This window comes from Rhinatrema bivittatum, chromosome 7, assembly GCF_901001135.1.
Source record: "Rhinatrema bivittatum chromosome 7, aRhiBiv1.1, whole genome shotgun sequence".
In the NCBI taxonomy this organism is placed as follows: Eukaryota; Metazoa; Chordata; class Amphibia; order Gymnophiona; family Rhinatrematidae; genus Rhinatrema; species Rhinatrema bivittatum.
In genome coordinates, this window is record NC_042621.1 from 295,683,156 (window position 1) to 295,692,950 (window position 9,795).

At 41.1% G+C, this 9,795-nt stretch overlaps 1 long non-coding RNA gene across 1 annotated transcript; it reads right to left on the reverse strand.

Annotated features, from left to right (window-relative positions):
• Nucleotides 1–237: 237 nt before the first annotated feature.
• LOC115096000 lies at nt 238–7,214 on the reverse strand. Its single transcript, XR_003857935.1, has 2 exons — nt 6,991–7,214; nt 238–1,788 (listed from the first exon to the last, which is right to left on the reverse strand). It is a non-coding gene; the product is annotated as an uncharacterized LOC115096000 (long non-coding RNA).
• Between the last annotated feature and the right edge of the window lie 2,581 nt (nt 7,215–9,795).

The window sequence follows — 9,795 nt, forward strand, 5'->3', positions numbered from 1 at the left end:
TGCTCGCCTAAATCCGCCCGGTTTTGGGCGGATTTAGGCGAGCAGGGCTCTTAAAATCCGCCCCAATGTGATTAACAGAGAGCTCAGACAATTACACCTCAACAGCCTGGGCGCTGCAGGGAAACACTAGCATCATAAGTCTCTGTTAAACTTAATTTTTAAATATTACATTTTTATGCCGATAAAATAGTCTTTTTTTTTCTATTGATTACTTTCACAAAATTAAAAAACTTGAAAAACCGAAAATGTTATCTTTTTAATCCAAAGGCAAAAAATCAAGCTATTTTAGACCGGCCATCCAGCGTTTCGAGAGTTCTCAGCATTCAACTACCTGCATCAGGCGAACTTGATGACCTCTTGGAAGGGATCCTTCCTTCTGCAACAGAAATTACAAAAATGAGCTTTTCATTGTGATGTATAATCCTAACCAGACTTATTTATGTGCCTATCTGTAAACCGTTGTGATGGTATACTACTAAACGACGGTATAGAAAAGTTTTTAAATAAATAAATGGTCGAGACTGAAGTCCAAACAAAACTATGGAGCTGTTCTAACGTCTTCCTGCTTGCCCAATGTCAAAACCACTCAATAGACTCATTTAAATATTTGGGCGCCACTGAATTCGACTTAAAAAATCCACATCTGTTCTTTTAAAGACAACCTCTTCAGGCGATCCCCACCTCTATCATTTGCTGGTACATGATCTATAATGGTCCATTTTTTTTTTTTGGGGGGGGGGGTGTTTCAAATAGTTTATTAAATGTTAACCAAATAGTACATAACATTCAGAGTAACATAGAGCCTACTTTGGTACAGTATAACCCTCCAGACTTTTATCCCCCTCCCATCCATCCTCCCCCCCCTGTCCTATTCTCCCCTTTTCTAGTTATCGAAGAGGTTGCCACTATTAAATCGTTATCTTAGCTTATTAGTCCAAACACGAGATCATAGTATTCTGCTTAGCATGAGAGCTTATTTATTTATTTAAAGTCTTTTCTATACCGTCGTTAAGCCTGGTGCCGTCACAGCGGTTCACAATAAGGCGCATAAATTAATGTTGCTAAATGTTTTAAATTATATAAACTTAAACAGGTGCCATCAAGGTACGGTAACATAGTTTCATAAAAATATTAATTGCTGGTTGTGATAAAACATGTCCATTTCTATCTTTATCAGCTGTAGACTGAGTTAATAGTTACATCTTATCTTTGGTGTTAAAACGAGAAGATAAAATAAAATACACACATATTGAGTGAGGCGATGTGTGTGGGTGTCCTACTGACCGCCTTGGAATTGGCCCTGCCAGTCACTTGGAAGATGATGAAGGAACAGGTCCCAGATTTTGGCAAAAGCCCCTTTCTTGTGGGGTGCAGATAGTAGCCATGTACGATAATCCAATTGTAAGAGAGTGCACATCTCAGTTAACCAAAAGTCCATCGTCAGGGGGGTCTTGTTGGATCCATTTGGCTAATATGCATTTTCTCGCCAGTCCTAGAGATTTACTTAATAACAGATAATTGCCATCCCTCCAATCGGAGTCTGCGTCTCCTATCCCAAGGACTGCCAATCCTGCAGAAATGCAAGTTAGGTCGCCCAGCACCTTATCCATATATATATATATATATATATATATTGCCATTATTTGCTGAAAAGTGCGTTGTACCATAATAAAATGAGAAACCATCGGAGCTGAGATCTTACCGGTTCTTAAATAACTTTTACATTCAGTTAATCTCGTTTTAACCATCCAAATCGTACGGCCATTGTACATCAGACCACAGGGGCACCTAAACAAACAACAAATGAGGACTATATTACATGACCTTATTACATGACTATATTACATGACCTACATATAATTCCACACCAGTCATAGATGAAACACAAAACTCCCACTATTTCTTCAGTCTGTGTCATTTGTCGTAAAGATGAATGAATCAGAATGAGTCAATGTCTTCCTTTTATTAGTGTAATCTAATGCATTCGTGCCTTGCTTTTCATCAGATCAGGTCAGGTCTTGCACTAGTTTGATGTCTTGAAGCTAATCTCAACTGCATTGTTAGTCTAATAAAAAGCTATTGCATACAACCTGTTTGCTGCCCTTTTTTGTTACATATTTAAGTGAACCAACATAGGGAACACATTGCTTCACTCAAGTGATATGAACTCATTCTCTCTGCAAGTAGGTCAGAGATCCATGAGAATGTGCGGTGTCAAGAGTCATTAAGACGTCACTGGCATACCTTGCTATTTTAAGCTTTAAGACTGCCCGATACCTACTGTTCTTGTAATAACCCCTATTTATTTTGAATTTAAAACCTTAGGTGAATAAAAGGATGGGAATTCCACATTCTGACTAGTCACTATAGATTAGTTTGTGTATACAGAGTACTTTGAATTGGATTCGATATTTTATGGGGAGCTAATGCAAGTTTATCAGGGTTGGTGTTATGTGGTCACTTTTTTTGCTTCCGGTTAAGACTCTAGCCGCTGCATTTTGCAATATTTGAAGTGGGCGGAGTGTGGAAGACAGCAGACCTAGTAGTAATTATTACCTTCTTGTTCTCCTATCCTTCCTACTGCCTTTCTGTTCTTCCCCCTGCCCAGTTACTTTCCCCTGTTGCAATGTATTTTCCAATCTTTCAGTTACTATGTGAACCAGTATGATGTCCCCACAAATACCGGTATATAAAAGTTTCTAAATAAATAAATAAATAGTAATGAATTGCAATAATCAGTGCTGGAAAAGATCAGTGACTGGAGAACTGTCCTGAAGTCATTCTGAGTTAATAGTGGTTTTAGGCGTCTAAGAGTCAAAAGTTTGCTGTAACCCTCTCTTATTTTGTTTGCCATGTGCTTTTTAAAAGAAAGTTCATTATCAATAATTATTCCTAGGTCCTTTGCGCTATCAGTTGGTTTAATTATACTGTTGTCCTGGAACAATAGATTTGCTTGTCTAAGATTTGTGGGTTTTCTTTCTAGCAATATAATTTCAGTTTTATTGATGTTCAGGACCAATTTCATGTGTGATCGAAGTTGTTTAATTGCTGTTAGATACAATGTTGTTAGTTTGTAGGTCTTTATAACACAGAAAAAATATTTTTTTTGTAATAAGATTCAAAAGTTTTCTAATAATCCTAAACACTTTTTAACATAGTCAAAAACCTAACAAAACACCCAAATGATAATAACAATCCTTCCTGAAAACAAATGTAATGATATTGCTTATTTCTTTAAAGATAAAATATCAAAGCTAATAACCAACATTGATACCACACCAAGGGGGTCATTTATCAAAAGGCTAAAAGGCATTTTCGCATGAGTTAAGGGCTTATCGCTTTGATATTTTATCTTTAAAGAAATAAGCAATATCATTACATTTGTTTTCAGGAAGAATTGTTATTATCATTTGGGTGTTTTGTTAGGTTTATGACTATGTTAAAAAGTATTTTAGGATTATTAGAAAACTTTTGAATCTTATTACAAAAAAATGCATTTTTTTGTGTTATAAGTTTTTTGTAATTGGCAAAAAAAAGTCCGATAGTTACTCAAAGTTTGGATGGATTTGCTTTTTCTCCAGGCTTTTTCTTTATTTCTAAGTGTTTTTTTGGCATCATCAATTTGCTTATTATACCACAGATTTTGTTTCTTTGTAGATTTAAGGGTTTTAGTGTTTATTGGATTTATTTTGTCTGCAATCATATTTGTAGTTTAAAACCAGGAAAGTGTAGCATTAGTAATGTTTGATAGATCGATGTTAGCTACATTCCTATCAAACTCCTTTAGAAGATCTTCATTTCTAATTGGAAGGCAATAACTGAATGAGATCGTATGTGCAGTATCTACGAATGTGATCTTAAAAGTCAGATTAGTGTTAATTAAGAAATGGTCTGACCAGGGGAATTGGGTATACTTTAGAAGATAAGAACATAAGAATATGCCATACTGGGTCAGACCAAGGGTCCATCAAGCCCATTATCCTGTTTCCAACAGTGGCCAATCCAAGTCACAAGTACCTGGCAAGTACCCAAACAATAAATAGATCACAAGCTACAATTGCTTATTAATTACCGTAATAACAGTTTATGGATTTTTCCTCTAGGAGCTTACCCAAACCTTTTTTAAACCCAGTTACACTAACTGCTGTAACCACATCCTCTGGCAATGAATTCCAGAGTTTAACTATGCGCTGAGTGAAAAAGAACTTTCTTCAATTTGTTTTAAATGAGCTCTTGCTAACTTCATGGATTGCCCCCTACTCCTTTTATTGTCTGAGAGAGTAAATAACCAATTTACATTAACTTGTTCAAATACTTTAATGATTTTGTAGACCTCTATCATATCCCTCCTCAGTCGTCTCTTCTCCAAACTGAACAGCCCTAACTTTTTAGCCTTTCCTCATACGACAGCTGTTCCATGCCCCATATCATTTTGGAAAAACATATCTCTTGTGGGATGTGCATAAGCTGCTGCAAAGATCTTGAATAGCACATATACAGTAATCCAACGCGGTTCATGTTTCCATTACTAAACCAGGGGCACATGTGCTTCTCAAATGCATGCAGTTATGAAAAAGATGATAAAACTTTAGTCCCACAGTACTTTGATATAAACTATTCATAGAAAGCATTTGCGAAATGATACCTGCTTTTGTTATACATGTAAGTTCTGGCATAACCCCATCCATTCTAAAAGTCAAGATGCTGCACATCAACAACATTTTTAAATACCTATTGCTGAAAACCTGAGTCATACGATGTCATTACGACAATGGCATACTACCTATGCCAGTTAATTCAATTAATGAGTTGATCTCGGAAATGAAGACTGTTGTTTCAATAAAAACAGTGAGATTACAAGATTCAAAATACAGAAAAAAATAATGAAAATCAAGGTCTGAGGAGTTTAGAGCCGCAGGATTCTGAATCCCCTGTTTGTCAGTTAAGTTCCAAACTTGGACGAAGCATCCCCTTCAACTCAAATGACCTTAACCACACATGTAAGAGATCTTGGAGTAACCATAGACAACCGGCTGAACTTAAAAAAATTCGTCAATAACACAACAAAAGAATGTTTTCACAAACTACATATATTAAAAAACTTGAAACCTCTTCTCCATCTCCATGATTTCCGCACAGTGCTCCAAGCTATCCTATTTTCCAAAATTGATTACTGCAACTCCATGCTAATCGGTCTTCCAGCTGTCACCACAAAGCCACTACAAATGCTACTGAACTCAGCAGCCAGGATCCTAACCAAGACCAGTAGAGGGGAACACATCACTCCTATACTTAAGAGCCTACACTGGCTCCCCATTAAGTCTAGAATTCTATACAAAGTGTTAACCATAATACACAAAACCATCCACTCACAAACTACACTCGAATTAAACTGCCCTCTCCGATTTCACTCAGCATCCAGACCTATTAGAACAACGTACCAAGGTACCCTTTATGTACCTCCGATCAAGGCTTCAATGAAGAAACGCGCCTTCTCAATAGCTGGTCCTACTCACTGGAACACTCTACCATCGGACCTTCGTCTAGAACCATGCTTACGGACTTTCAAGAAAAAGCTGAAGACCTGGCTATTCACAGAGGCCTTCACCTAAAGTTCCCATGCTAAAATAAAGTCCTATGCTACCTTAATTGTACCATACTTATTTATTGTTCTCCATGCATAATACTTCAATGTACCACATACTCAATGTATACCCTGTTTGTTGTTTGCTCACAGTTTATTGATTATTATTTTATTATTATTATTATTATTATTATCATTATTACTATTATATATGTTAATTTAATATGTTTTATTTAATATGTTAAATATTTAATATGTTAAATGTTAATTGCCATTTGCTAAATGTTATTTTTACCTTCAATGTTCCTTGTAATAATGTTTAATGGTTGATTGTTATTGTTATTGTTCAATGTTCTATGTACAAAACCCCGGTCTAACCTCCCAGACCAGGGCAACCTTTTCGTTACTTGTAAACCGGAATGATTTGTATTGCATACAGGAATTCCGGTATATAAAAATTAAAAATAAATAAATAAATAAAATATAATTTATAATTGTATTATTTGCTTAATGTTAATTGTTCCATGTACACCATGCCCATGGTATTTCTAATTCTCGTTATCTGTAAACCGAAGCGATATGTACTTGTACATGATCTTCAGTATATAAAAGCTTTAAATAAATAAATAAATAAATTTCAGTGCGGACCTATATATTAATGCCATTACTCATAACCATTCCAGTCCTGCCAAGTCTCCTGCAATTGGCGGCAGACATCATCTTTCTACTGTCATCTCCCACACGCCGGCTAGGGTTGCCATGCACGTTCCAGTGGGCTAGTCAGATGGGTGGTGATAAAGAGGGCTGGTACAGTGTGAGAGTGAAAGCAATTTAATTCAGCGGCAGCAGTTTCCTTTGTTGATGTGTCAATAATATCTTTAGAGCTTATCCTGCTTTACTAGTTGGACCTGCAGAAGATTCTATTAGTGTAATACAGTGGTTTAATATCCATATGCAGATTAAAATCACCAAGAATTATCGATGGCTTGGTAAAATTCAAATTGGTGACCATGAATTCTATAATTGGAGAAATGTTATGATCTAAGAGACCCGGAGGACAGTAAAGTAAACATTTGTAGGACTGCTGAATCAAACAGTGCAATTTTATATTCCTAGATAATAATTTCATAGCGTAATCTTTTCTTGCTATATGCATCAGTCCGCCTCCTCGGCGTTGAGGTCTGGCTACTGGAAAAGTATCATAACTTGCATTTGCTATTTGGTTAATTAGAACAGAGTCAGTACTTTTTAGCCAGGTTTCAGTGATCGCAATGAAGTCCGGATTGTGATCATTTAGTAAATCGGAAATCAATACCAGTTTTTTTGTTAGAGATTGTGCATTAATAAGAAAGAAAGATAATAGTAAATAGTTGCTATAAAAAGACATTGTTCAGTGGAATATTTACTAAACTTCTGTTGGATGTGGTTCTTGCTTCTTTCGAGACGTGTGGTGCCCTCCTTTCATTCATTGATTTTGCAGATTTCTTGCGGTTATTTTCCTTGATATAAACATATTGGAATAGAAGAAATAGTGTTAGACACCATTGTTATAATCAAAAGAGGTTTTTTCTTGGGTGAGAGGGCTGCACAAAGGGTCAAGCCCCTTTGTCGCCCTCCTTTGGTAGGCGACACCAGGCGTGCGGTGCCTGCAGCCCTGCGCAGACGCTTATGGCCCCCCTCCCCATGAGACCCCAGAGCCCCATCCACCCACCCTGCGCTGCTGGAGAAAACCCCTCACCCAACCTGCCCCCATTACCAAACCCCGACATCAGAGGATCCCCAAACCCACTACACCCCAAAAGGGTTTGCCCAGAAGGTGCAAGAGCTGCCCCGCACATACTCTGAATCCCCGGACGTCCTGCCTGAATTGCCTGGTGCCTCCGCCGTGGATACCGCAGCTCTGCCTTTCCCTTTGCTTCCTTTATTTCCCCCTTCAGACATACCCTTGTGACTGGTGACCGGAGCAGCATGCACCCTCCCTCCTGAGACCCCAGGATTACCTTCCCTGTACTAACTCCCGTCCCATCCCTACCTGCACCAGTATTTCACATATCTAAATTTCTGATCTCAGAGCAACGCTCCCTACTCACCGGCGCTATAGCTTCATTACTCCCACTCGAATCTGGCACAAATAAAATATCTGTTATGATTCTACCCACGGCCGGAGCCGCAAGTAGCTTCTCACCTCTCTTTTCCCCTTCTTCCGTGGCCCGGAGGCCGCCGATGCTCTCTTCCTGGGGCTGGAGCTGCTTGGGTGCTGCCCTTGTGGCCAGGAGGCCACTGATCCCTCGTGGCCAGGAGGCCACCGACATTCCTGCTGCCGCGCAGCGGCAGGGAGCCTCCAATATCGCTTCTCCACCCTGTGGCCAGGAGGCTGCAGATGCCATCCCCAAGCGGTCCGGAGGCCATCCTGAAGCGTTCCTCTTCACTGCAGGAGTTGCTGACATCCTCTTCGCAGCCCGGAGGCCACCGACGCTGGTGTTTCCTCAGCAGATAGAGCCGCCCCCAGCTTCCATTTCCGCGGCTGGAGCCACCTCTGACGTCAGGCCTGGCTTCACGGCCTAGTACCGCTCCTGCTTCCATCTGCAGCATGGCTGCTGTCCCTGGTCCTGCCTCCTTAGGCACGGGGCCACGCCTCTCCTTGAGATTTAAAGGGCCAGTCCCCCTGGCTCCTCCTGATAACCTCATCTTGGGTGTTTCTTCTCAGCCCTATAAGAAGGGCCTTTCTTCATTGCTTCATTGCCTTCGCAAGGAGCCAGTCTTTCTTAGGACTTCTCTTCATTCCAGCTTCTCCTAGGCACTCTGTTCCATGTTGGAATTCCATGTCTTTGTCATGGTCTCTTGTCTGATCCTGTGTCTCCATCTCGTCGGTCCCAGAATTCTTGATGTTCCTGTCATCCTTCTCTTCAAATCTCCTGATGTCCTAGATGACCTTTTATTCCAGATGTCCTTCTCCTCGGCAGAGCAAGCCCACAGAAGATCCCGGCTTTTAATCCGCCAAGCTACAGGTTCCATGCTCCGAGTTCCTTGCACCAAGTCCCGTCTCCGTGTTCCTTGCTCCGAGTCTTGGATCTTGAGGTCCTACTCCGAATCCTGAATCCTGTCTGGGTCTTCGGAGTCCCTTAGGTCTGCCTCTATCCATGACTAAGAACTCTGCTTAATCCTGTTCCGTTCCTGCATGACCCGTGCCTTGCCTTGATTGGCTGTGGCGGGCACATCTCGGTACAGGCCTCGCCGGAGTCTTTGTCTTGTCCTGAGACTGGAGCCAGCTTCACCGTCTGCGTGGTCCGTGACCTGCCTTGACTGGCTGTGTAGGGTGTGCATCGTGGCAGTACCTACTCAGTATTCTCCTTAATCCTGAACCTCGTTTGAATCTTCAAGCAACCTAAGTCTTCGTCTCACTTTTTCAAGTATCCTGAGTTTCGTCTCAATTCTTCAAGTATCCTGAGTCTTCATCTGAACCTGTTTGTTATAGCCCTCAGCCTCTGTCCGTCCTGTCGCATCTGCCGTTCCCATACGATAGGTCCGAAAAGGCTATCGAGTGGCCGGAGGGCTACTCCAGAGACCAACCTTGCATTGCTGGGTCTCTTTGATGCATTCAGGTTCAGCAGAGGCCAGGGTCCAGTATCTTCAGCCTGTTTGCCCGTGCTTGGGCACTCCTCATCTGCCTCAGTGCTTCCCTGGAGCTCCTCTGCAGTCGCGTCATGGCCCAAGGGTGCACAACCTCTTCAGAAATGGGACCGCCTTCAGTGTTCCCCGTAACAATATCCATCCCCACTTCCTGAAAACTGACTGGCCTGGAGCTTCCCTCCACCACCTCCTCCATATATGCACCACTGCTGCTACGTGAATCATCCCCTTCCCTGCCGATCTTCCCAGGCCCCGCAGCCCTTAATCCCTCACCTGACATCAGGATTCACTGAATGCACCGCCGACTCTCGCACTCCAACGAGGAAACCCCCACAGGGCCAGCACGAGACCTGAAAACAAACTCCATCGACCCCACAGAGAATTTGACTCTTTTCCTTGGGTTTTTTTTATTTTATTTTTTTTTATTCACCAGCAAAAGCCAACGATGCTTAGGAATCAGAGGGCACCAATGATGGCAAGCAATGTGATGGCACTTCTGACGGGAAAAATGAAAAACGCAGACAAGAAGAGAAGCAGGACCAACCAAACACCCGCGTATAATCAAAAGCCGACACTGCAAA